The following is a 27,818-nucleotide window of genomic DNA, read 5'->3' as shown; positions in this document are numbered from 1 at the left end:
ACGCTTTCGCCGGCCGCTATAGCTCAGGGGTAGAGCACTGGTCTTGTAAACCAGGGGTCGTGAGTTCAAAACTCACTGGCGGCACTGAATTTCTTTTACTATTTAAGGCACGCGCAGTGGATAATGTACAATTTTTGCCCCAAACAATGAAAGTGCTGCATTGGTGCAACTTTTGGCTCAACGCTTTCGTCGGCCGCTATAGCTCAGCCGGATTCCACTTCCGTCTGTCGAAGAGAGCGGACGTGGTTATCATGTGCTCCGATGGGGCGGTGTTTGCGGCAATGAATAGCCTCGGTAACAGGAATGCGGCGCCTGCTGAATGTGAAGATTACGAGGTTATCTTGCCTACAGGTCGTACAGTTTTGAATAACATATTTTTACATGCCGATATTCGGGCCAGGCCTTATCGAGTTGAAGACTTCAGGGATACGTTGGACCGTCTGGCATTGCTCCCTGAGGTGCTAGCCTTGGGGGCGTACCAAATGAGTCACGTATGGGCCGTCACCTTCAAGAACGCGGAAGGCGTGAAGAAGGCTCTGACCATCGGTGAAATGAAAGTGAAGGGTCGCCGCTGTGTTGTAGTTGACCCGGCGAACCAAGCCCTGCGCCTGAAGTTGCACTGGCTGCTTTTCAATGTTCCCGATGAAGATGTACGTGCTGCACTAGCCATGTTCGGGAAGGTAACAGATGTCGTGAAAGAAAAGTGGCGTGTGAATGGCATCCACGAGAAAAGTACGACGACGCAGACGGTGAGCATTCAGCTCGATCCAGGCTTCAAGGTTGACCACCTCCCACATCAGCTTCGTGTTGGTGGGGAACTGGCGTTGCTAATTGCACCAGGAAGAGCACCAGTGTGTTTGCGCTGTCACACCGCGGGACATATACGACGCGACTGCCGTGTCCCTCGATGTGCTCGGTGCCATCGTTTTGGGCATGACGAGAGTTCGTGTGTAAAGACGTACAGTGTCGATCACACTTGTCTACAGTGGCCCGACGGCTGCTCCGCACTGCGCCTGCGACGCCTAGCGACAAGCACCGGGTTCGAGATGTGTTGGCCGATAGCGCCACGCGCGTGGACGCTGCGGCATTCGCGGGCGGCCAAGATACAGGCCTGCGTGATTTGCTGGTCGCGAGCACCGGCTTTTTATCACTAGACCAGCACTGCCAGCTGAGCTGCGAGCGTGACACGGCTAGAATGCTGCGGCCTGTATCTTGGCCGCCCGCGAATGCCGCAGCGTCCACGCGCGTGGCGCTATCGGCCAACACATCTCGAACCCAGGGCTTGTCGCTAGGCGTCGCAGGCGCAGTGCGGAGCAGCCTTCGGGCCACTCTAGACAAGTGTGATCGACACTGTAAGCAAGTGTAACAGGACCGGTTGGAAAAACTGACGCAGCAGAGCTCGTCATGGACGAAGCCGACGCGGAAGAAGCTGCAGGAACGTCGAGTCAAGTGACTCAAAAGGAGATGCGACCAGCAGACACGCCCTCGTATCCGCAAGAAAATGAACAGCAAGGAGACCATAGCCTTGTAGAAAAGCCCGACGTGAGGGAAGTGCCTGAAAAGACAAGTGTGGGCGCAGAATACGGTGAACCTTCAAAGGATCCAGCGAGCCAACACACGGAAAGCATGGACGTCACGGTACAACCCACCGGAGGCGCAGTCGGCAAACGAGGACGCGAAGCTACAACGGACGAGGCGGACAGACAAGACGTCGTTGGGTCTGTGGAACCACCAACGAAAACGGTGGTGACTCGACGCGCGTCATTGAAGCCCAAGCCCAAAGTTCCACCAGACAGAAAAGCGGTGTTGAAACCGTCAACGTAGACGTGAGCTTTGACGCTCTGCGGTTCCTTAGGGACTACGTCGACGCACATCAACTATCCAATAAGGGCAATGATTGGAGCCTTCTGTCGTGCAACCGAAGCCGATGCTCGAGGATTGCTGGCATCGGCAATAGGTTTGGTTCTTGGAAATAAGCTGCGGGTTTTCTGGTGTGCCTGCGCTCACGAGGTATGCACCATGGCGTATATGTAATTTTATTAAATGCGAGAAATCTCAGCACAGCACTAAATATTGCGACTATCAATGTTCGAGGCTTAAATGCTAGAAAGAAACAGTATCAGCTAAGTCGCCTTTTCTCGGAGAACGACTTGGACGTAGTAGCTGTACAAAAGACGAAAATAGATAGCGAGGAACAAACTGACCGCATGGTGCTGCCTTTCCGAGCAAGGTACGATGTTTGTGTTTCTCATGCTTTCGGCACGTCAGGTGGATGTGCCATTTTCATTAGAAACAATTTAGGAATAGTTGTTAAGACCGTGCTTGTGTGCCAAAGTGGTAGATTTGTTTTAGTGGATTTTCTTTTGTCCGAGTCTTGCTGGCGAATAATCTGCCTATATGCGCCGAACGCCGAAAATGAACGAGACGCGTATTTTGAACGGCTGGAGCAGTACGTGATATGTGAAAGACAAATAATTATGCTTGAAGCTTTTAACTGTGTTTGCTTAGCAGCTGATCGAGTAAAAAATGTCCCACTAAGGGATAAGAGTGCCTCACGCTTGATTGCAATGGTGCAAGATCATAATCTAGAAGATATAGGAAATATATTAACTAATGGGACGCAGCCACTCTTTACATACTACCAGCGTGCGAGCCACGCGAGACTGGACAGGGTATACGTTTCATTGCATTTAGTAGTGGCGTGCCATAGTTATGCCGTTAAACATGTCTCATTCAGCGACCATTGTTTGGTGTCAGTCACAATTGGGACGCATAAAGAGGCCTCGCGCTTTAATTGGAAAATGTGGCTATTTAATGACAAGCTGCTGCATAATGAATCATTTGTAGAGTGCGTAAAGGAAAAGTTCGAACAGCTATTGGCGAGACATGATGACGTGATAGAACGGTGGGAGCTTTTTAAAGAAGAAATAAAGATTTGTGCAATAGAAAAAGCGCGAGTGTAATGAAATACGAAGAAAGGAAAAGGCAGAAAGAAATACAATGAGAATTGGATTTTATGTACAGAGTGGAAGCCGACAGGCCTGGTACATTCACAAAGCAGATCAATGAACTTAAAAGCCCACTGGAGCTTATCGACGAAGATAAGTACAGAGGAGCGGTTATCCGAGCAAGAGCTGAAAAGCTATGGCTCGGCGAAACGCCCACAAAGCGATCCTTTGCAGATGAAAAGGCTTACGCTAGGCAAAACGTAATACGGAAAATAAGTTATAAGAATGAAGTCACTGACGAACAAGCAAAAATAGAGAGAGCGTTTTTAGAGCACTATAGCGAACTATTTCGAAGAAGTTGCGATGTCCCGGAAGAGTTCGAACGAGAGTTCCTTACCAGCATGACAAAACTAGATGATGTTGACCGCGAATGCCTGGAAGAACCGATCAGCCAGAAAGAAGTTGAAGAGGCCATTGACGATTTAGCTCTAGGGAAGTCTCCTGGACCTGATGGGTTAGGAGCGGCCTTCTATAAGGCCTTCAAAAAATATGTGAGCGTAATCTTGCATCAGGTAATTGTTGAAGCATATAAACGAAGATGTGCACCCCCGTCCTTTGGCCGGTCGCATATAGTGCTCATTCCCAAAACGGAAGACCCAGGGAAATTGCTGTCAGTAGGGTCTTACCGCCCAATAGCATTGACTAACGTTGATTATGAAATATTTACTAAAATCTTGGCAAAGAGGTTACAGCGAGTTATAACACGAATTGTAGGACCACATCAGACATGCGGAATCAAAGGTAGATCAATCTACACAAATATTCATGTTGCACGAACCATTCTAGAATGTTGCGATGCGTGGGGCGAGCATGTAGCAATGCTGCACCTTGACCTACAAAAAGCGTTTGATCGTGTATCCCACAATATCCTTTTCGCAGTTCTTGATTATGTAAATGTTGGTTTGGTGCTTTTAGATGGAGTTAGAATGTGTTATGCTAACTGTACCGCTAATCTTATAATAAATAAGGATGTAAGTGAGAGCTTTCACGTACGCTCAAGTGTGTGCCAGGGGTGCCCTTTAAGTCCTTTATTATTTGCGTTATACCTTGAGCCATTCTGCAGAAAAATTATTTATAACAACAGTATTACAGGTTTTCGTTTGCAGTCAGCGGAAGTAAAACTGCTAACATATGCGGATCATATTGCTTTGTTCTGTAGCGATAAGTGTCGTGACTGCGGTAGCGGACGTTTTATCGTTTTGTAAAATGACGGGTAGCGTCATAAACTTTGATAAGTGCCTAGGAATATGGCATGGAACATGGGAAAACACCCCACCTAGTTTTGTGAATGTGAAGTGGACCGTTGCTATGACAAAGTATCTTGGGGTGCCGCTTGAGCACTACAAGGCGACTGCGGGATTCTGGGAAGACGAAACAAAGAAAGTGCAAGAAATACAGTTAAATGGGGTGGCCGTAGTCTTTCAATGTTTGCCCGCGCGACGGTATGTAATTTATTTGCCGTTGCAAAAGTGTGCTATATATTGCAAGCATTGTCTATGACTAGATTGCACGTGCAGCGTTTGCATAGGGTACTGGCAGTGTATGTATGGGGGTCAAAGTGGGAGCGAACCAGTCGAACAAATTTATTTCGATCCGTGAAAACAGGAGGGCTTGGACTGGCACATCTGTTCTTGAAACAAATAGTGTTTCGTTTTGCGTTTCTTAGAGACCAAAAAGACCCATTCCTCATTATTGTGATGCAACTGAGACTAGGTACGGCTCTTCCTGAATTCATTATATCTAGTTGTGTAGTAAACAGGGGCCCTATGAGCGGATTTCTGAAAGAAGTGATATGGGCATTTCGGTTTCTGAAGGTACGCTTTTCAATGGAATACCTCAATCAAGTTCCTAAAAAACGTCTGTATAAAGATTTAATTGATGTAGTACTGCCAGTACCGCTGTACAGATCGATGTTCAGTTTAGGTACTGAAAGAAATGTGCTGAAAAGGGTAAAACGTATGCCTGTCAGGCCATCGGCAAAGTCTTTCTTTTTTCAACTACATTCCAATACACTACCAGTAAAACCGTGGCTTCAGGAAAGAGGTATTTTTATTCCCTGGTCTCTAGACTGTTTACTATGCCATCAGCAAGAAACAGTTGAACACATATTCATAGACTGCTGGGACGCCTTGTTTCACTGGGATGTCCTGCAGCGAACTATAGAGAAAAACTTGCCGATAACACCCTATGGCATCCGTTTCCTCCCAACGGAAAACGAAGGAGGAGTGCCTTACATGTTTATGTTATTAGGGTTGCACAGCCTGTGGCGCACGCGCATGGCCATTAGACATGCGGATGTACATGCTCGAAGTACTCGTGAATATTTTATTGAAAGTGTCTGTTACATAAAAGAAGTATACGATGCTCAAAATGAAAAACCGGAATGGATTAGATTATTGAACGAGCTTGCTAAACTTGGGCGTTTTTGAAGCCACGTGCACACCAAAGACTGGTGGCACTTTTACCATTAGTAAAGTGTGTATATTTTGTATGTACCTTGAAAACGGTAATAAAGAAAAAAAAAGCCGCTATAGCTCAGTGGTAGAGCACTGGTCTCGTAAACCAGGAGTCGTGAGTTCAAACCTCACTGGCGGCGCTGAATTTATTTTACTGTTTAAGGCACGTGCAGTGGATGATGTACAGTTTTTGCCGAAAAGAATGAAAGTGCTTCATTGGTGCAACTTCAGGCTCGACGCTTTCGTCGGCCGCTATAGCTCAGTGGTAGAGCACTGGTCTTGTAAACCAGGGGTCGTGAGTTCAAACCTCACTGGTGGCACTGAATTTCTTTTACTGTTTAAGGCACGTGTAGTGGATAATGTACAATTTTTGCCCCAAACAATGAAAGTGCTGCATTGGTGCAACTTTTGGCTCGACGCTTTCGTCGGCCGCTATAGCTCAGTGGATTCTACTTCTGGCCGTGATAGCAAACGGACGTGTGTGGAATGTGCTCCGCCGGAGCGGTATCAGCGGCCCAGTCGTGCCGCGGAAACAGGTTTTTTGCTGATGAAGCCCTGGACTATCAAGTTATTCTGCCGTCGCTGCCAACAGGTGCGTCTGTAGCGAATACTGTTTTTCTTCACAGGGATTTGAAAGCCAGGCCTTACCGTGTAGAAGACTTTCGCGACACGTTGGTTCATCTCAGAGTGCTTCCTGAAGTGATAGCTTTGGGGGCGTTCCAGATGAACCATGTTTGGGCCGTCACTTTTAAAAGTGCAGAAGCTACGAAGAAGATGGTAGGAATTGGGGAAGTTCTGGTCAAGGAGAAACGGTGCCTTGTGGTTGACCCCGAAAATCAAGAAGTGCGCATCAAGCTTTACTGGGTGCTACATAATGTTCCGGACGAAGTGCGCTCTGCTCTAGCACCGTACGGGAAAACAAGCGATATCTACAAGGAGCGTTGGCGAGTGCACGGAATAGCTGACAAAGGCTCGTCTACGCGCACGGTTGGTCTAAAGCTCAAGCCTGGTGTAACTCTAGAAGATTTACCCCATCAGTTGCGGGTTGCAGGAATCATGGCTCTACTCGTTGCGCCGTGATGCCCACCGCTATGCTTGAGGTGCCATGCCACAGGCCATATCAGGCTCGACTGCCGGGTACCGCGTTGTGCCAAATGTCGGCGATATGGCCACGATGAAAGCGTCTGCGTGCGTACCTACGCAAACGTGGCCGAAGTCAAAGCAAGCGATGAACTGTCGACGGAACATCTAATGGACGAGGCAGACGCGGCCGAAACTACCCCCGAGGCAGACAGCTCGCGAACTATTGGTGCAGCAAACGTGTCACATGTGAAGCAAAAGGCTGCAGTCATTATTGCGGAAGACACAGCCATCGCTGCAACAGAGGCTGTAGAGACACTGGCGATGGGCGCTCCAACGAGCCAACACATTGCACCTGACGCGAGTGTCGAGCAAAGCCCTGAGACTACGGACGTCATTATGGCAAGTACCAGCAGCCCTGCACCAAAACGACTCCATGAGGATGGCAAGGAAGGGCACAAGACCGACCAGAACGCAACGGATGAGCCGCCTGTGAAAACGACACCCCATCGAAGGACTACATTTAAACCCGCACCGAAAATACCGCTCGAGCCACGGCCCGAGCGGAAACCGCCGGCCCCGCCGGCGACGTGACAAGGTGTCGAGCCTTCTTTTTTTCCCACCGGACACTATCAGCAGAAGGGACCGGAAAGACAGTGCGTTGACGTCGTCACGGCAAGGTCTAAATTCTAATCGAAATGGCTGGAACGACTGGGATTTTCTATAAAAATGTGAGTGTTTTGCCGTCTTGTGATAAGCAAGGGATACTATGCGGTTTGTGTTTATAAAAAAAAATATGGCTGTTACTCTCCAAACGCCTCTTTATGTAGGCACTCTTAACGTGCGGGGCCTGTCGACACGGAGAAAACAATACCAGCTGAGTCGACTTTTTATGGAAAATGAATTGGACGTAATTGCCATACAGGAAACGAAGATCGAAAGTCAGGAAGGAACAAACCGCATGGTTGAACCTTTTAGGGCGTACTACAATGTATGCGTGGCGCATGCAGTAGGTACAGCCGGTGGTTGTGCGCTGTTCCTGAAGCACACCACAGGCATATCTGTTGATAGTGTGTACGCGTGTGACACTGGACGACTTATTGTATGTGACATAACGTTGCAAGCCCAGAGAGAGAGAGAGAGAGAGAAACTTTATTGTAACTGTAACGATTTGAAGGAGGGGTGGTCGGAGCCTCTCAGTCCAGGGCCCCACTGGCCTCTGCCGCCTGCCTGACCTGGCTAATTAAGGACTTTTGTCCTGCCAGGTCGGAGCGGGCGAGCTGTGCCTCCCACTGCTCCATTGTCCTACTGGTGTTTGGCCTATGAGGGTGCTTAGTGCACTCCCAGGTTATGTGCATTAGGGTAGGTATGCCACCGCACCAAGGACAGTTGGCCCTATAACGAGTGGGATACATGGCGTTTAGCAATTTTAAATGGGGGAACACCCCGGTCTGTATTTTACGCCAATCGGCGGCCTCTTCCCCGTTAAGCTGTGGGTGAGGCGGCGGGTATTTTCTTCGGACTCCACGCTGATAAGCAAGGATGTCTTTGGCATTTAAATTGGTGGAATTTTGTGAGGGGTAGTGCGGGTGGTTGGGGTTAGAAGAGGACGCCGTCGCTCGGTTAGTGAACCCTCGAGCTAACGCGTTAGCCTTTTCGTTCCCCTGTACCCCCGCGTGGCCCGGGCACCAGAGTAGGCGATGATGGTGGTTGAAGGATTTCGGGATTATCGCGAGGCTAGCCGCAGTCACGTGCCCCTTGAGAAACATGCGACATGTCTCCTGGGAGTCCGTGACCACGACCGAGTCCCTTTGCGAACGCTCCGCGTGAGCGAGTGCGATCGCCACTGCTAATATTTCAGCCGAGGTTGGGGATCCCGCCGTGGCCGACGCGGTAATTTGCTGTTGGCTGACAGCGTTCACGACTGCCAGGGCGTACCTCCTTTGGTAGCGCTGCCCGGTCGCCTCTGCATACAGAGCTGCGTCCATGTAGTACGTGTTGTACCTATGGTTATTAGAGTAGGCTGATTGAATGTGTTGTGCACGTGCTTTGCGCCTTTCTTTGTTGTACTCTGGATGCATATTTTTTGGAATTGGGGCTACTGTAATTTTGGATCTCATCGAAGGAGGGAGAGGTACGGCCTGCTCTGTGAGATAAATGGGGTATGCTGGGATATTGAGTCTAGCCAATATTGCCCTACCAGTTTTTGTGAAGCTGAGGCGCTCCCTCTGTCGCATCAGGGTGGCTTGCCTCAGTTCGTCGAAAGTATTGTGCACTCCCAAAGCTAACATGCGCTCCGTTGAAGTACATTTAGGCAGGCCCAGAGCAGCTTTGAAAGCGGTTCGGATTATTGTGTCAGCCTGCTTTTCCTCCTCCCTGTTCAGGATTTGGTACGGTAAGCCATAAGTTATTCGACTAACCACTAAGGCCTGTACGAGCCTTAGGGTATCGTCTTCTCGCATTCCCGCTTTTCGATACGTCACGCGACGCATCATTTGGGCTGTGTTGTTGGCTGTGGATTTGAGGGTCTTGAGTGTCTGTAGTGCTCTCCCGTCGCTCTGAAGCCACAAACCCAGGACTCGCATCGTGGGTGCCTCTCGGACTGATTGGCCCTCAACCACGATGTTAATCGACCCTCTGGATTTGTAGCCTTTCGCGTGTATCCAGATAACCTCAGATTTTTCGGGTGCGCACTTCAGGCCACTCCATCTAGAAAATTTCTCCACCGCTAATACTGCACTTTGGAGCGTATATTCCTTATCCCCTAGTGAACCTCTGCTCGTCCACAGCGCGATGTCGTCTGCGTAGAGCGTGTAACCTAGGTCGGGTATCCGATCCAGATCGCGCGCGAGGCGACACATCGCAGTGTTGAAGAGAAGAGGAGATAATATAGCTCCTTGAGGTGTTCCTTTGTCAAGCATTTTAAATAAATCCGAAGTGATTTGGCCAATACTGATGCTCGCCTCGCGGTTGGAAAGAAATGCTCTTAAGTAATTGTATGTGCGCTCACCACAACCTGCGAGTTCGAGTTCCTCCAATATTGCGGCGTGGGAGACGTTGTCGAAGGCTCCTTTAAGGTCTAGTGCTAGCATTAGTCTCTCGTCGCCGTACGGTATATTAGTTAGAATTTCGTCTCTAAGTAGGAGGAATGCGTCCTGGCAAGATAAACCCGCGCGAAATCCTATCATGGAGTCCGGGAACCAGCTCCGCTCTTCCAGGTATCGCTGCAATCTGCTATGGATAACCCTTTCATAGAGCTTACCTAGGCAGGACGTGAGCGACACCGGCCGTAGTGTATCAATCGAGGGATTCTTTTTTGGTTTGGGGATCATGATTATTTTAGCCAATTTCCACTCTTGGGGCAAGTCTCCCTTGGCCCAGCACTCGCTATTAAATATCTTTGTGATTTTCGCTATAGGGCTACCGAATCCGTGTTTCGAATCATTGCATTTGTGATCGAGTCTGGGCCCGGTGCGCCAGAAGTTCCGAATAGTTTGTTTACATGCCCCAAATGTATCAAGTGAGCGCCGATTGTTTTTCGAAAGTGTTGAACATTATCTGAATTGTGACAGGGCAATCATAATGATGGGGGACTTTAATTGCGTAACCAGAGTAGAAGACAGGACAAGAGATGCACCGATACGAGATGCGAGTGTGTCGGTACTACATGCGCTGACTGAAGGTCGCCTGTTAGAAGATGTAGGGTGCTTCCTGTCAAATGGCACATTGCCTCGGTTTACCCACTACCAGGGGGACAGCCACGCTAGATTAGATCGTATTTATGTTTCGGCAGATTTGGCACCCGTCTGCAATAAGTATGACATTAAAAACGTTTTCTTTAGCGACCATAGTTTGGTTGTGTGTGCGCTAGGTCCGAGGAAACCGGCGAAATTTAACTGGCAGCTGTGGAAATGCAATGTTAAACTCCTCAATGATGAGGTATATATGAAGGAAACAAAAGGAAAAATTGGAGACCTACTAGCAAATGAACCGGAGTGTTATGCGGAGGCATGGGAACATTTTAAGGAAAACGCAAAAATCTCAGCCATCGAAAGAGCCGGGGCATTGCGGAGGAAGCAAAATAAAGAAGAAACTGAGCTCCAAAGCCAGCTTGATTTTTATTTAAATGCAGAAGCTACAGCTCCGGGTAACTTTGCCAGAGAAATAAAAGAATTTAAAAACAAACTAGAAATTATTGATACAGAAAAGTACAGGGGCGCAGTTATACGAGCGCGTGCGGAAAAAATGTATATGGGTGAAAACCCGACCAAACGCGCTCTATCAGATGAAAAAAGCTATGCGTCGCGCAACGAAATAATAGCGAGAATGTACAGAGATGAAGTTGTGCAAGACGAGGAACTGATACGTCGCGCATTTGTTGATTATTATCGTGATTTAGTAGGCCACGAACCACAGATTGCGGAAGGTTTTCAAAGCGATTTCTTGAGACACATGCCAAAACTTGAAGCAGAAGTTAAAACGAATCTCGAAGCACCAATCAGCATTGCAGAACTTGAGGGAGCAATCGATGAATTGAGTACAGGGAAATCGCCAGGCCCTGATGGGTTTGGCTCAGAATTCTACAAGGCTTTTAAAATGGAGATAGCAGTTGTCCTGCATAACGTAATAAAGGAGGCATACAGAACAAAGAAGTTGCCTCCTTCTTTCAGGCAGAGCCATGTTGTACTTTTTCCAAAAACAGAGGATCCAGCTGCCTTGCTCTCTGTACGAGCGTATCGACCGATAACCTTAACGAACACGGACTACAAGATATTCGCTAAAGTTTTGGGTAGGAGACTGCAAAGTGTTATAACCAGGCTTGTGGGGCCGCATCAGACTTGCGGCATAAAAGGAAGGTCCATTGTAACAAACATACACGTGGCTAGGACCGTCCTGGAGTGCTGTGATGCGTACTGCGGGAAGGTCGCCATGGTACAACTGGATTTAGAGAAGGCATTCGACAGAGTTGTGCATAAAGTCCTTTTCAATATTTTAGAACACATCAATGTCGGGAAGGTCCTATCAGAAGGTATAGAAATGTGTTACACAGACATTTCTAGCAGGATTAAAATTAATAAATCATTAACTGCCAGTTTCCAGATAAAGTCCTCTGTTAGGCAAGGATGCCCTTTGTCTTCTTTACTGTTCGCGCTGTACCTGGAGCCTTTCTGTTTGAAAATCATGTCATCGAGTGCAATAAAAGGTTTTAGGTTGAGCACAAGCGAGGTTAAGCTACTTACGTACGCTGACGATATTGCAGTTTTCTGTTCTGACCAAGACAGTGTCAGGAATGCCATCAGTGTGGCGAAGAGTTTTTGTAAAGTGACCGGAAGCGTTATCAACTGGAGCAAATCTTTGGGCTTTTGGCATGGGGATTGGGACGATACCCCGGACGTCTTTGAAAGCATGCAGTGGACGGTTTCGCCAACGAAATACCTCGGGGTTCCTTTAAATCACTACAAAGACACTAGTGATTATTGGAGAAATGAAGCGGAACAAATAAAAGAAAAATCGACCAAATTTGGAGGGAGAGACTTATCTATATTTGCAAAGTCAACAGTGTGTAACCTTTTTCTTGTAGCCAAGATTTGGTACGTTCTGCAAGTACTGTGTGCGACTAGAGCAAGCGTTCAAAGACTCCACAGAGTGCTAGCAGTGTATATATGGGGATCAACTTGGGAACGTACAAGCCGCACAAATTTATTCCGGTCAGTGAAAAGTGGCGGACTGGGCTTGGCGCATTTGTTTCTAAAACAGGTAGTGTCCAGATTTCTCTTTATGCGAGAGCAAAGCAATGCTTTCCTGCGTACTGTGATTCAAATGCGATTGTGTGACGTTATGCCAGCGTTTATTACGTCTGATCGGGTTGATGGGCCGAAAGTACGAGGCTTCCTGCGAGAAGTCGTCTGGTCTTACGAGTTCCTCGCAGCACGGTTCTCATTACAGTATCTAAGCAATGTCACACGAAAGAAACTGTACAAAGATGTTGTTGATGTATGTATGCCAGAACCACTGTATCGCACCATGTTGTCAACAGGAGCAGGCAAAGACGTACTGAAAAGGGTGAAGCGGATGCCAGGACGGTCCACGGTGAAAACGTTCTTCTTTTACTTGCACACCGGAACCCTGCCCGTTAAACCATGGTTAGAGCAGAAGGGTATCTTCGTGCCTTGGACGATAAACTGCTTATTGTGCAAGCAACCAGAAACTATCGACCATATTTTTCTTGATTGCATAGATGCCACGTTCTTATGGGACATACTGCAACGTACTTTAAAAAATGAGTTACCGATTACCCCATATGGCATCCGCTTCCTCCCAACCGATAATGACGAAGGAGTGCCGCATGACGTGTTTATGGCTTTATGTCTTCACAGCATCTGGAAAACGAGAATGGCAGTGTATCATGCAGATATGAATGCACAGCCAGCCAGAGAGTACTTCAAAGAAAGTATTGCGTTTATTCGTGAGATGTATAAAGCACAGATTGATCCACCAGCATGGATACCTGTAATAGGTGCTCTTGTAAACCTGAAGCGCTTTTAAATACCCACGCTTACCCAAAGCGGGCAAGCCTTTTTAATTACCCTATGTAGTGTGGATTTGTGATTGTATCGCTTTGTTTCATTCCTGAGAAAGGTAATAAAAAAAACAGCCGCTATAGCTCAGTGGTAGAGCACTGGTCTTGTAAACCAGGGGTCGTGTGTTCAAACCACACTGGCGGCACTGAATTTATTTTACTGTTTAAGGCACGTGCAGTGGATGATGTACAATTTTTGCCGAAAACAATCAAAGTGCTGCATTGGTGCAACTTCCGGCTCGACGCTTTCGTCGGCCGCTATAGCTCAGTGGTAGAGCACTGGTCTTGTAAACCAGGGGTCGTGAGTTCAAACCTCACTGGCGGCACTGAATTTCTTTTACTGTTTAAGGCACGTGCAGTGGATAATGTACAATTTTTGCCCCAAACAATGAAATTGCTGCATTGGTGCAACTTTTGGCTCGACGCTTTCGTCGGCCGCTATAGCTCAGTGGTAGAGCACTGGTCTTGTAAACCAGGGGTCGTGAGTTCAAACCTCACTGGCGGCACTGAATTTCTTTTATTGTTTAAGGCACGTGCAGTGGATGATGTACAATTTTTGCCCGAAACAATGAAAGTGCTGCATTGGTGCAACTTTTGGCTCGACGCTTTCGTCGGCCACTATAGCTCAGTGGTAGAGCACTGGTCTTGTAAACCAGGGGTCGTGAGTTCAAACCTCACTGGCGGCACTGAATTTCTTTTACTGTTTATGGCACGTGCAGTGGATAATGTACAATTTTGCCCCAAACAATGAAAGTGCTTCATTGGTGCAACTTTTGGCTCGACGCTTTCGTCGGCCGCTATAGCTCAGTGGTAGAGCACTGGTCTCGTAAACCAGGGGCCGTGAGTTCAAACCTCACTGGCGGCACTGAATTTATTTTACTGTTTAAGGCACGTGCAGTGGATGATGTACAATTTTTGCCCCAAACAATGAAAGTGCTGCATTGGTGCAACTTCCGGCTCGACGCTTTCGTCGGCCGCTATAGCTCAGTCATTCCACTTCCGGCCACCGAGCGTGACGGACGTGCGCATCATGTGCTCCAACGGAGCGGTATCAGCGGCCCAGCTTGGCCGTGGAAACAGGTTTGCTGGCTCGAGTGACCAGGAGTATGAAGTTATTTTGCCGCGGCTACCAACAGGTCGAATTGTTGCAAATACGCTGTTTTTGCACGCCGACGTCAGAGCAAGGCCTTACAAGGTCGAGGATTTTCGCGACGCACTGGTTCCTTTGGCACTGCTCCCCGAGATTGTCGCCTTGGGGGCGTACCAGATGAATCACATCTGGGCTATCACGTTCAAGAGTGTTGACGGAATGAAGAAGCTGCTTTCAGTCCGTGAAGTGACTGTTAAAGAACGACGGTGCATTGTCATTGATCCCGACGACTAGGACGTGAGGATGAAGATCCACTGGATTTTGTACAACGTGCAAGACGAAGATGTGCGAACAGCCTTTGCACCTTACGGAACGGTGACGGAAGTCGCCAAGGAACGCTGGCGCGTTCAGGGAGTCATGGACAAAGGTTCGTCAACGCGTTGTGTGTCTTTGAAGATGAAGCCTGGAGTCACAATTGATGACCTGCCTCACCATCTACGCATTGCTGGAGAGCAGGCCCTCGTTGTGGTTCCTGGAAGAACCCCGCTTTGCCTAAGGTGCCATACTTCAGGACACGTCCGACGGGAATGCAAAGTTCCCCGTTGCAGTCAGTGCCGTCGCTTCGGCCATGACCAAACGCAGTGCGTCAAAACGTACGCAAATGTCACAGGGCACATGAGAGGAGAAGACGATTCCGAACTTCTCATGGATGCGGACGAATCCGAGGAGGCAGCGAGAACAGCAGAAAAGAATACGCCCCAGGCAGCGCCTAACGCCGTAAAGGGGGGCGTGGCAGCGATACAGACTGAAGACCAGACCACTGCGTCGAAGCAGTCTGTCGTAGCCCCGAAGATTGACGCAGCGGAGCTAAGCACAAGTACTGCTACGGAAGCAGTACATGGAAAACCTCAAGAGGAGGGAGAAGGCATGGACGTCGTCCAAACAAGCATAAGTAGTGCTCCAGCAAAGAGGACACACGACAAGGCCTGTGTCGAAGAGATTCAGCATCCTTCTGCGAGTATCGAGGAACCACCCCCCAAATCGGGAGGGCAGCGCCGGCCAACGTTTCGCCCGAAGCCCAACATCCCGCCGCACAAAAAGCCGGCGAGGACTACACAGACGTAGCAACCATGGCTCCTTTCTGGCTTGACAAGGGACGAGAGGCGAATCACAACGGGACTACGACGGCCAGCGCGCTGAGGCTGCGCCAGCCTGCTGCAGAACGCGAGCACGTCTCTTGGGTGGGCTCGAGAACTCTTGAGAAGGGAAAATTGCTGAGCTTCACTTCTCGGTGTATTAAGGCTGAAGGTGAGCACGAAGCCGTTCGGCCTATTTAATTTGTCGCACAAATGGCAGGCAGAACAGATGCAGGACTTAAATTTGCCACCTTTAATGTAAGGGGACTGGCAGCGAGGCGGCGTCAGTATCAATTAAGCCGCCTCCTGCTTGAGAACGATGTGGACGTAGTGGCAGTGCAAGAGACCAAGGTGGAAAGTGAAGCTCAGACGAACCGCATGGTTGAGCCTTTTAGAAGCCGTTACAATATATGCGTCAGTCATTCTGTTGGTACGTCAGGAGGGTGTGCCATTTTAATACGAAATTCTTTAGGTGTTATTGAAGAATCTGTTACAGTTTTCAACACCGGGCGTTTTGTGATGTGTGATTTTTCGTATCTTGATTTACAGTGGCGCGTAATCTGTGTGTATGCCCCAAATAAGGAAAGTGAGCGCAAAGCTTTCTTCGAAACGGTTCAGCCCTATCTGAAGTCTCCTAGATACATTATTCTGATGGGTGACTTCAACTGCGTATGCATGCCCGAAGACAGTGTTACTAACGCGACCATTCGAAACCAGAGTTCGTTACTTTTGAATGCAATTGTCCTGGAGCACAATTTAGAAGACGTCGGGAGTGCTCTGTCAGAAGGTGCCCGTCTGCAGTTCACACATTTCCAACAAGCAAGTCAAGCAAGACTTGACAGGGTTTATGCGTCTGCTGGCCTGGTCCCAATGTGCAGTGACTACTTGATTAAAAACGTTGCGTTCAGCGATCATTGCATGGTAATGGTTACAATAGGAACGAAGACCAAAAGGTCGAAGTTCAACTGGGAACTATGGAAATTTAATATAAGGCTTCTTGAGGATGAACGTTTTGTGTTTACAGTAAAAGAAAAAATTGACTGTTTGCAAACAGGTGATCAGAGGGATTTTATTGGAAAATGGGAACATTTTAAAGAAGAAATAAAAATGATCGCTATAGAAAGAGTGAGTGCGCTGCGTCAAAGCAACAAGGCAGACGAAAAAGAATTTCAGAGCCGCTTAGATTTGCTGCTGAGGTTGGAAAGTGCTCAGCCGGGCCAGTACGGAAAAGAAATAAAAGAAACAAAAAATAAGTTAGAACTGATGGATAAAGAGAAATATAAAGGAGGGGTCATACGCGCACGTGCAGAACGGTTGTGGTTTGGCGAGACGCCGACAAAGCGGTCCCTGTGCGACGAAAAACGATATGCAGTAAAGAACGATATAAAAGCGATAGAGTACAAGGGTGAAATGGCTCGGGACTCTAATACTATTCAACGTGCGTTCGTTGATTATTACGAAGGACTACTGGGTCACGAGTAACGTGTTGAAGAAGGCCTCGCGGCGGAATTCTTGGCACTGATGCCTATCTTAGAGGATGAAGTCAAGCTGGGGCTCGAGGCATCGATTAGTGCAGCGGAAGTAGAGCGCGCAATCGACGAGTTAAGCTCCGGAAAATCACCTGGTCCCGACGGGCTGGGCGCAGCTTTTTACAAAGCGTTTAAGTCTGACATGGCGCATATTCTACACAGCGTAATTCAAAAAACATACGAAAAGCAGTTGATGGCTCCGTCCTTCCGAAGAAGTCACATCGTCCTAGTACCGAAGAGTGAAGACCCGGTTAAGAGATTGTCAGTCAGAGGATATCGGCCCATAAGTCTCACGAATGTGGACTATAAAATATTCATGAAGGTTCTGGGCAGAAGGTTGCAGAATGTCATAAAAGCTATCGTAGGCCAGCACCAAACGTGCGGGATTAAAGGACGTACGATAACGACAAATATTCACGTAGCACGGAGCATATTAGAATGCTGCGATGCTTTTGATAAACGTGTAGCCATGTTGCAGCTGGACATGGAAAAGGCCTTTGACCGCGTCAACCACCATGTTCTGTTTTGTATCCTCGAACACGTGAATGTCGGCCGAGTGCTCTTGGAAGGTGTCAAGATGGCATATGCTGGTTGTACGGCAAACCTTATTGTTAATAAGCAGCTGAGTGAAAGTATCACAGTTCGTTCTTCCGTGAGGCAAGGGTGCCCATTGTCTCCATTGTTGTTTGCACTGTATCTCGAACCTTTTTGCCTGAAAATTATGTCAAACGAAAAAGTGCGTGGCTTCACGATGTTGTCCACTGAAGTTAAAGTACTTGCGTATGCGGATGATATCGCCATATTTTGCGAAGATAGGGAAAGTCCAACTGAAGTGGTGAAGGATGCGGCTAGGTTTTGCAAAGCCTCCGGAAGTGTGATAAACTGGGAAAAGTGTTTTGGTTTGTGGCACGGAAAATGGGATTATGCGCCTGAAATGTTTGAGAGCGTTCAGTGGGCAACGTCACCTGTCAAATACTTGGGAGTGCCACTAGACCAATATCAAGAACCTGCAAAATATTGGGGAGCGGAAAATGAGCGCACACGCGAATGTACGCACAAATGGGGTGGCCGCGATCTTTCAACTTTTGCTCGGGCCACAGTATGTAACCTCTTTTTGGTGGCCAAGGTATGGTATGTGCTGCAGGCACTGTGTATGTCACGGACCAGCGTCCAGAGATTGCACCGAGCTTTCGCAGTGTTCATTTGGGGGTCGCGTTGGGAGAGGACAAGTCGCACAAATCTATTTCTGTCCGTTGGAAAGGGTGGCCTAGGTTTGGCTCATTTGTTTCTTAGGCAACTTGTGTCAAGATTTATGTTCCTCCGAGACCAAAAAGATGCTTTCCTGCGTACGGTAATGCAAATTTGGTTGAAAGAGGCACTGCCTGAATATGTTGTATCATCCAGCCCTGTGAAAAGCGTACGGGTGCGGGGCTTTCTTTGGGAGGTTGTGCGCGCTTATCAGTGTTTGAAAGTTCGCTTTTCTGCACAGTATCTTGCTGATGTTAGAAGGAAACAACTTTATAAAGACCTTATTGATACTATGTTGCCTATACCTTTGTACCGTTCCATATACTGTGTTGGCTCTGAAGGGAATGTACTTAAGAGAGTGAAAAAGATGTCGGTGCGGCCCTCAATGAAATCATTCTTCTTTCAGCTGCACACTGGCACACTGCCCGTGCAACCATGCCTACAAGAGAAAGGAATATATGTCCCATGGTCCATAAACTGTCTAATCTGTAGAAAACCGGAGACTATAGATCACATGTTCCTTCACTGCACAGACGCTGTATTTCACTGGGACGTCTTGCAACGAACTTTAAGAAAGCAGCTTCCAATATCACCTTACGGCATAATATTTCTATCGGTAGATAGCGGTGACGAAGTGCTGTGAGACATTTTTATGCGTATCAGCTTACACAGTATATGAAAAAATCGAATGACGTTTAGGCATGCAGATGAAACTATCCTCCCTGTACGAGAGTATTTCATTGAAAATGTGTCTTATGTAAGAGATGTGTTTAAGGCTAAAAAAGAACAGCCGGAATGGCTCCCATTAATGGATGACCTCGCCAAACTGAAACGCTTTTAATCCTTTGATGTGAGCTGGCCAGTGCACCACTCGCATCTTTTACTTGTAAAGCGATATTGGTGTTTTGTATGTCTTTCATTGTCATGTACCAAGAAGGTAATAAAGAAAAAAAAAGCCGCTATAGCTCACTGCTAGAGCACTGCTCTTGTAAACCAGGGGTCATGAGTTCAAACCTCACTGGCGGCACTGAATTTCTTTTATTGTTTAAGGCACGTGCAGTGGATGATGTACAATTTTTGCCCCAAACAATGATAGTGCTGCATTGGTGCAACTTTTGGCCCGACGCTTTCGTCGGCCGCTATAGCTCAGTGGTAGAGCACTGGTCTCGTAAACCAGGGGTCGTGAGTTCAAACCTCACTGGCGGCACTGAATTTATTTTACTGTTTAAGGCACGTGCAGTGGATGATGTACAATTTTTGCCCCAAACAATGAAAGTGCTGCATTGGTGCAACTTTTGGCTCGACGCTTTCGTCGGCCGCTATAGCTAAGGGATTCTACTTCCGGCTACCGTACGGTACGGTCGCAGAATGTCTTGCTTCGTTGGGGCGGTTGAAGCGGCCCAGCAGGGCCGTGGAATCAGGTTTACGGAGTCGACTACACAGGAATACCAGCTTGTTTTGCCTCATCTGCCTTCAGGTATGACGGTTTCTAAGACAGTGTTTTTGGAAGGAGACTTAAAAGCAAGACCGTATCGCCTAGAACATTTTCGCGATGCGCTTGTCAGAGTACAGCTTATGCCGGAAGTGATGGCCCTTGGGGCCTATCAAATGAATCATGTGTGGGCGATAACCTTCAAGGATGAAGACGCAAAGAAAAAGATACTTTCACTCGAGGCGTTCAGCGTCAAGGAGCACCGGTGCGTCGATATTGACCCGTGCAAACAGGATGTGTGGATGAAGCTTCACTGGCTCCTGCACACCACCCCCGACGACAAAGTTCGAACGGCTTTGGCACCTTTTGACAAAGTTATTGAAATTTCCAAAGAGAAGTGGCGTGTCTCAGGCTGTTACGAGAAGGGCTCGCACACACGTTTGGTGTCCTTGCGCCTGAAGTCCGGTTTGACGGTCGAAGACCTGCCGCTCCAGTTGCGCATAGGTGAAGACAACGCACTTGTATTCGTATCTGGTAGACCGCCGCTCTGCCTCCGGTGCCATGGCACTGGTCACATACGGCGCGAGTGCCGGGTGCCGCGCTGTGGTGCCTGCCGTCGCTATGGCCATGAGGAGAGCCAGTGTGTACGCAGCTATGCCAATGTAACCGGAACAGGTGGAAGCGACGTTAAGCAAGAGCACCTTATGGACCAGGCCGACGCCGAAGAAGCTTCTGTGGGAAGTGGGCATCAGGCGAGCAGGCAAGAGAACCAGCCTGTAGCGTCTTCTGAATAGGACAAAGAAGTAAGAACGGAGGACGAAAAACGACAACCAGCCCACCCAAGCACACCCGAAAGTACTCCCGAGATGGAAACAAATCTCGGAGGTGGCGCATCGGCTTCACCGAATGACTCGGAGAGCGAGGCACTCCCGAAAAGTGAAAAAGGAAGTCAACCTGCAACAGCCGTTGCTAAGAGACCTCATGAGAAGGTGGCTAGCGACGAGGATTGCTCCGACCCAACGAGCGCTGTGGGACCACCGCCGCTGAAGTCAGCGACCACTCGTAGGAGCAGCTGCAAGCCCAAGCCGACGGTCCCACCAGACCGGTTGCAAGGGCCGCGAGTGCCTCCGCGTTAGCGGGGGTACTTTTTTGCCTTCTTGTTCAACTGTATGTACGAGGACAATCATGTTGAGACTTTGGTTGAGTTTAGTGTTTTCAAGTTAGAAGCTGGGCTAATTACCTGTGCGAACGAATCCGCCTGCTGTGCACACTGACCGGTGATGTAAGTCTCCCTCGCCTGTTTTTGCGTAGCGTATTAGGTATTGTGAAAAAAAATAACACAATGGACCCAAATCTTTCTGCACTTCGTATTGCAACGTTGAATGTACGGGGATTGACAGCAAGACGACGGCAAGTGCAAGTTAGTCGCCTAATGCTCGATAATGACATAGATATTTTGGCTATTCAGGAGACAAAAATTGAGAGTCAGGAAGCAACAGACCGGATGGTCGAGACCTTTAAAGCAAAATATAACGCTTGTGTGTGTCATGCTGCTGGCAAGTCCGGAGGATGTGCCCTTTTTTTGCGCAAGTGTATCGGAATATTAGAGGAAGCAGTCCTGACCAGTGAAAATGGTTGGCTAGTCCTGTGCAATTTTTTTTTAATGAAGCTGAGTGGCGCCTTTTGTGCATCTACGCCCCGAATAGAGAGAGGGAGCGCAAGGGTTTCTTCAAGTATGTTGAACCGTTTTTGTCTTGTGAAAGGAAAGTTGTGCTTCTTGGTGATTTTAACTGTGTATGCTTGCCTGAGGACACAGTCAAAAATGTACCTATTAGAGATTTGAGCGCTGATCTATTGAACACAATTACACAAGAAAAATATATGTTTGATGTGGGGGATGTACTCCGTGGTAATTGTGTGCAGTATACGTATTTCCAAGGTGCGAGTCATGCCAGGTTAGATCGCGCATACATTTCAGCAAGCCTTATGCCATTATGCTTCAAATACATGGTAAAGCATGTAAGCTTCAGCGACCATAGCCTGGTCATGTTTGAAATAGGCACGAAACGTAAAACTTCACAGTATAATTGGAATCTTTGGAAGCTTAATGAAAAGTTGCTACATGACGAAACTTTTATGCGGGCAGTGACAGAAGGAATTGAAGCTGTTAACTCTGATAAGTCTGACAGGATTGGTGCGTTGTGGGAACAATTTAAAATCGATGTTAAAATTACTGCGATTGATAAAGCATGCGCACTGCGGCACAAATCTAAAGACGAAGAAAAAGAACTGCGAAATACTCTGGACTATCTTTTAAATGCTGAAACCACAATACCTGGGCTGTTATCAAAAGAGATTAAAGAAGTTAAAAGAAACATGGAAGCCATGGAAGCTGAAAAATATGGAGGGACCGTGATAAGAGCGCGGGTTGAACGGCTCTGGCTGGGGGAAACCCCAACCAAGCGTGCACTGGGAGACGAAAGATGCTACGGCGCAAAGAACGAAATCAAAAGAATTTGCTACCGTGATGAAGTCACGACTGATCAAAATGTGATCCAGAAAGCATTTGTTGAAAGATACACGACTTTGCTGGGGTGTAAGACACCTGTACACGAAGGCTTTTTTACAGAATTTATGCCACTAATGCTGAGGTTGGACGACGATGCGAAAAATACACTGGAAGCTCCCATTAGTGTTAATGAAATCGAAACAGCAATAAAAGATTTAAGTGTAGGAAAGTCGCCTGGGCCTGATTGCCTTGGCGCGTCATTGTACAAAGCTTTTAAACAGGAATTGGCTGAAATACTCTACCATATGTAATTATTGAAGCGTATGACAGCCGTGGAATGCCTCCATCTTTTAAAACAAGCCATATAGTACTAATACCTAAAACAGATGACCCCTCGATATTTCTTTCAGTGGAAGCATATCGGCCGATAAGTCTTGCAAATGTGGATTACAGGATATTCATGAATGTGTTAGCTAAAAGACTGCAAAGTGTAATAACATTGGTAGTTGGTAAACACCAAACTTGTGGCATAAAGGGGAGGACAACTTTTACGAATGTTCATACAGCTCGAAGTGTACTGGAGTGCTGTGATATGGTATGCGGGCACGTGGCGATGGTACAGCTGGACCTTGAGAAAGCCTTTGATAGGGTAGCGCACGAGGCGATCTTTAGATTACTGGAATATACTGGCAAGGTGGTCCTAGATGGGGTAAAAAATGTCTTACACTGATTGTACTACCAATCTAATAATTAATAAGACATTAAGTGATCGAATATCAGTTGTAACTGGTGTGAAACAGGGAGATCCGATTTCAGCATTATTATTTGCAATGTTCGTGGAACCTTTTTGTCTTAAAGTGCAAAACAACCAGAATATACGAGGTTTCCGTTTCTTCACACATGAAATTAAAATCTTGTCTTACGCAGATGGCATTGCAATTTTTTGTGGAGACAAAACAAGCATTAAAGAAGCAGTAAAAGATGCCAAAGAATTTTGTAGCTTTACTGGCAGTGCCGTAAACTGGCAGAAGTGTTTAGGTTTCTGGCACGGAGAATGGGAAGATAAGCCAGAATGCTATGAAAGCATAACGTTCACAACTGTGCCATCCAGCTACCTTGGTGTTCCGCTTCAATATTATAGAGATGCAACGAGCCAGTGGGCAGAGCCAACTCAAAAAATGAAAGCGCAGACATCAAAGTGGGGCGGACGAAGTATGTCTATTTTCACCCGTGCGACGGTGTGTAACTTGTTTTTGGTAGCGAAAGTGTTTTATATGTTACAAATGATGTGTATGTCGAAGATTTTTGTGCAGAAATTGCACAGAATATTTGCTGTTTTTTTGTGGGCATCTGGTTGGGAAAGGATGAGTCGTGTAAACTTATTTCATGCGGTGGGGAGTGGAGGTGTAGGTTTATCTCATTTGTTCTTGAAACAGGTCGTGTCGAGATTTGTATTTTTTCGCGACCAAAGTGACGCGTTCTTGCGCACTGTTATTCAAGTGCGATTGTGTGATGCATTGCCTGATTTTATTGTTACGTCACACACGCTTCGTAATGTAACTGTGAAAGGATTTATGCGTGAAGTTGTGGATAGTGTCTGTTTTCTGAGAGCGCATTTTTCAGTAGATTATCTGTCAGATGTTTCCAGAAAGAAGCTTTAATTACAAGGACCTTATTTATGTCATGTGCCCTACACCGATTTATCGTTCAGCATATCATTTAGGACAAGAGCGGAATGTGCTGAAGCGTGTAAAAGGTTTCCCTGTGAAGGCTTCTACAAAAACTTTCTGCTTTATGTTACACTGCGGCACACTACCAGTCAAACCTTGGCTCCAGGAAAAAGGTATCTTTGTGCCTGGGAGCGTCAACTGCATCATTTGTAAAAAGCCAGAGACAATAGAGCATATTTTCTTGAATTGCTGGGATTCCATATTCTTATGGGACATCCTACAGAGAACTCTAAAAAAAGATTTCCCATTAACGCCTTTCGGGATAAGGTTTCTGCCTGTTGAGCAAACAGAGATGGTGCCGTATGACCTAATAATGTTGTTGTGCATGCACAGTCTCTGGAGGACGCGAATGGCGGTCAGAAATGCAGACCAAGTTTCACGACCAGCAAAAGAGTATTTTGTTGAAAATATTGTATATGTACGTGACGCATATAAGTCTTTATACGAGCCCCCAGAATGGCTATGGATCTTTGACCATCTCACGACAACAAAATACCTTTAACCGAGCTGTATAATGTGTAATACAGCCGATGTTTTTATCGCCTCATTTCATTGTGAATGTGCTTTTCCTTTGAATTCAAAATTGTGAATTGAGTCATTCCATGTTTTTTCGTATTGTATTGCTAACAGGCAATAAATAAATAAAAAAAAAGCCGCTATAGCTCAGTGGTAGAGCACTGGTCTTGTAAACCAGGGGTCGTGAGTTCAAAGCTCACTGGCGGCACTGAATTTCTTTTACTTTTTTTTATTTATGACTGATTTTCAACATAACATCGTACACATGAATTTCACACTCATGACGCAAATGCAAGCCTTTTGCAAGAGGAGAAGAAGGCAAGAAACAAAAAAAGCGCTACAAAGCCGTCTATCCGCATAGGACTGACGTTGTCAAATTAAAATTCCTTCATGACTGTCAGAGCTTCGAGCCTCGACAGCCAATCCGGAACACACTCTTGCATTTTCTGCATTTCAATAAATAAGGACAGACTCTCTGAAATATATACGCGCTGGCCGAGCGTCGGCGTCGCAATGGTACCCAGCCATGCGAGCTCGCCATATAGAGTGGAGGGCATTCAGCATAATAAGATCATACGGTACTCCGTCCTCATCCTTAATTGGCAGATACCTGATCCCTTGGGGGTCCACCGGTAACTCCTTTTTCAGCGTTCGCTTTAACACGTCCCAAAGGAAAACAGCCGCCCAGCAATGCAAGAAAACGTGATCAATGGTCTCAGGCTTCTGACAGATCAAGCAGTGGGATCCCCACGGCACAAGACAGCCTCGTTCTTCCACGAACGTTTTCACAGAGAGCGTTCCTGTGTGGAGCTTAAAAAAGAAGGTTTTAACCCCTGGTGGCACCTGCATTCGTTTCACCCGTTTAAGGACGTCTTGTCCTGGCCCTCCACTGTATATGGTTCTGTATAACGGCACTGGGAACACAATGTCGCACACATCATTATACAGTTTTTTCCTTTTAACTTCAAACAGATAATCATTTGAAAAACGAACTGACAGGAAACGCACGCTGTCGACCACTTCCTTAAGTTAACCGCGAAGTTTTCCGGTCATGCTTGCCGTACTAACAACATGTGTCGGCAATGCGTCGCTCAACCTGATCTGACATACGGTGCGCAGAAACGGATCGCGTACATCGCGAAAAAACAAAAAGCGGTTGACAAGTTGTCGAACAAAAAGATGCACCAAGCCCACACCCCCGTCCTTCACCCTTCTGAACAAATTTGTTCGACTACATCTCTCCCATGCTGAACCCCAGATGAAGACCGCAAACACTCTGTGCAGCCTTTGCACATTTGCTCTAGAACAATGCAGCACTTGCATAACATAATATAACTTCGCTATAAAAAACATATTACAAATTGTTGCCCTTGAGAAAATAGACTGGTTAGTGCTTGTCCATCTGTCCACTTTTTCTTTCGTTTCATTAGTACGGTTCCTCCAGTACTCATCGCTGCTCTTGTACCTGTCGAGGGGAACACCCAAATACTTCGTCGGAGTTTTTACCCAGTTGACATTGGCGAAGTATTCCGGTGCCGAAAGCCACTCCCCGTGCCACAGCCCGAAGGATTTGCCCCAATTGACTCTGCTGCCCGTGACGTCACAGAAATGTTTTACTACAGCAACTGTTTCAGTCACATTTGGTTCGTCAGTGCAACACACTGCAACGTCATCAGCATATGCTGGCAGCTTCACTTCGGATTCTGATAATCTAAAACCACGTATGTTGTTATTTGCGGTAATGGCCACACACATTGCTTCTATGTATATAGCAAATAACAGAGGACTGAGGGGACAGCCTTGGCGCACTGACCGCATGATGTTAATGGGGGGCCCCAGAGACTTATTAACAATTAACCTTGTAGTGCAGTTCTGGTACGCCAAGGCCACACCCTCAGTGATGATGGTGCCGACATTAACATGATCCAATATGGAGAACAAAATAACGTGAGCGACACAATCGAACGCTTTGTCAAGATCAAGCTGAAGCACTGCAACGCTGCCACCGGTGACGTCACAGCACTCGAGCACACACCGCATCTTATGGATGTTAGAAAAAATTGTTCGCCCTTTGATTCCACAAGTTTGATGGTCTGCGACGATTTCCTTTATGACGCTTTGAAGTCTGGTCGCTAAAATCTTCATAAATATCTTATAATCAATGTTTGTTAGTGATATGGGCCTGTAGGATGATACGAATCTCAGTTTATCTAATTTATCGTTCTTCGGAATTAGAATGGTGTGCGCTTTCCCAAAAGAAGGTGGCAACGATTTCTGCACGTACGCTTCATTAAATACTTGTACTAATATAGGGGCCAGTTCTCTTTTAAATGTCTTATATAACGCAACACTGAGTCCATCTGGTCCCGGTGACTTGCCCAAGTTCAAGTCGTCGATTGCCTTTTCGACTTCCCTGTCCATTATTTTCCTTTCTAATCGCTCCTTAGCTTCATCACTCAAACGCGGCATGCGGTGCAGAAAGTCTGCTTTGAAACGCTCTAAATTCGCTTCCTGAAATGCAAAGAGCGACTGGTAGTACTGGAAGAAGGCGTGGGCTATGCTCTCGTTATCGTCAACAACGGCTCCATTGATTAAAAGGTTATCGACATGATTTTGTCGTCCGTGAACCTTCTCTAACCCGAGCGCCCTTTTAGTGGGCGTCTCCCCTGTCGCTAGTGCATCTGCTCTTGCTCGCACGATGGCACCTTGGTAACGTTCTTTGTCGAACTGTTCAAGCTTTTCCTTGACGCTCCGCACATCGTCTTTGTACAGACCAGGCTCTCTGCACTCAAGCGTTATCAGCTGCTGAAGTAGTGTTTCCAAACCCTTTTCTTTAGATTCCCTCTCAAATTTGAGGCAGCTTGACCTTTCTAAGGCTTTCATTTTAACTTTTTGTTTGAAACATTCCCACTTTTCTGCTATTGTATCAGCTGCATCTTCGCGTATTTCATTAACCGCATCCCGTACTGCCATTACAAAAGATGCATCATTTATTAACAAGTCATTGAGTTTCCATAGATGCCAATTAAAAGCATGTTTCCTTTTCCTTATACCTTTGTTACATTTTACCAGGCAGTGATCCGAAAATGACACGGGCACAGCACAATAACCGTGGCATCTTGGAATCGTGTCCAACGAAATGTACAAGCGATCCAGTCGCGCATGACTACTGCCTTGAAAACGCGTAAATGTCACTTGACGCCCCCCTTCCAGACATTGAAAAACATCATCAAGTTCATTTTCATTAACTAATTTTGACAAAACGTCACTACTTCTATCACGCACGCCGGCATTGTTGGCTCGGTCTCTAGCACTCAACACACAATTGAAGTCCCCTAGTAACACAACGCGCTTATTACAGCAAACATACTGCGAGAGGTTCGAAAAAAAGAGGACACGCTCGTCTACAGAATTCGGCGCGTAAACGCCTATGACGTGAAACTCAAAGTCAGAGATCGTAAAGTCACATAAAACAATCCTTCCAGCCAGACAGGACCACACACT

General features: G+C 47.0%; 1 protein-coding gene and 10 non-coding genes across 11 annotated transcripts in view; all 11 read left to right on the top strand.

The window, feature by feature from the left end:
* The window catches only part of LOC139059662 (receptor-type tyrosine-protein phosphatase F-like), a 92,886-nt gene that overhangs the window by 23,499 nt on the left and 41,569 nt on the right, over nt 1–27,818 (top strand). The window lies entirely within an intron of this gene.
* Nucleotides 13–84, top strand: TRNAT-UGU (transfer RNA threonine (anticodon UGU)). Its single transcript has one exon. It is a non-coding gene; the product is annotated as a tRNA-Thr (tRNA).
* Nucleotides 5,533–5,604, top strand: TRNAT-CGU (transfer RNA threonine (anticodon CGU)). The gene has a single exon. It is a non-coding gene; the product is annotated as a tRNA-Thr (tRNA).
* Nucleotides 5,713–5,784, top strand: TRNAT-UGU (transfer RNA threonine (anticodon UGU)). Its single transcript has one exon. It is a non-coding gene; the product is annotated as a tRNA-Thr (tRNA).
* On the top strand, nt 13,199–13,270 carry TRNAT-UGU (transfer RNA threonine (anticodon UGU)). Its single transcript has one exon. It is a non-coding gene; the product is annotated as a tRNA-Thr (tRNA).
* TRNAT-UGU (transfer RNA threonine (anticodon UGU)) lies at nt 13,379–13,450 on the top strand. The gene has a single exon. It is a non-coding gene; the product is annotated as a tRNA-Thr (tRNA).
* TRNAT-UGU (transfer RNA threonine (anticodon UGU)) lies at nt 13,559–13,630 on the top strand. Its single transcript has one exon. It is a non-coding gene; the product is annotated as a tRNA-Thr (tRNA).
* TRNAT-UGU (transfer RNA threonine (anticodon UGU)) lies at nt 13,739–13,810 on the top strand. The gene has a single exon. It is a non-coding gene; the product is annotated as a tRNA-Thr (tRNA).
* On the top strand, nt 13,918–13,989 carry TRNAT-CGU (transfer RNA threonine (anticodon CGU)). The gene has a single exon. It is a non-coding gene; the product is annotated as a tRNA-Thr (tRNA).
* On the top strand, nt 19,263–19,334 carry TRNAT-CGU (transfer RNA threonine (anticodon CGU)). Its single transcript has one exon. It is a non-coding gene; the product is annotated as a tRNA-Thr (tRNA).
* Nucleotides 24,451–24,522, top strand: TRNAT-UGU (transfer RNA threonine (anticodon UGU)). The gene has a single exon. It is a non-coding gene; the product is annotated as a tRNA-Thr (tRNA).

The sequence above is a fragment of the Dermacentor albipictus genome, chromosome 4, assembly GCF_038994185.2.
Source record: "Dermacentor albipictus isolate Rhodes 1998 colony chromosome 4, USDA_Dalb.pri_finalv2, whole genome shotgun sequence".
In the NCBI taxonomy this organism is placed as follows: Eukaryota; Metazoa; Arthropoda; class Arachnida; order Ixodida; family Ixodidae; genus Dermacentor; species Dermacentor albipictus.
The sequence above is the reverse complement of the archived record's forward strand: the minus strand, read 5'-3'. Positions and strand labels throughout refer to the sequence as shown.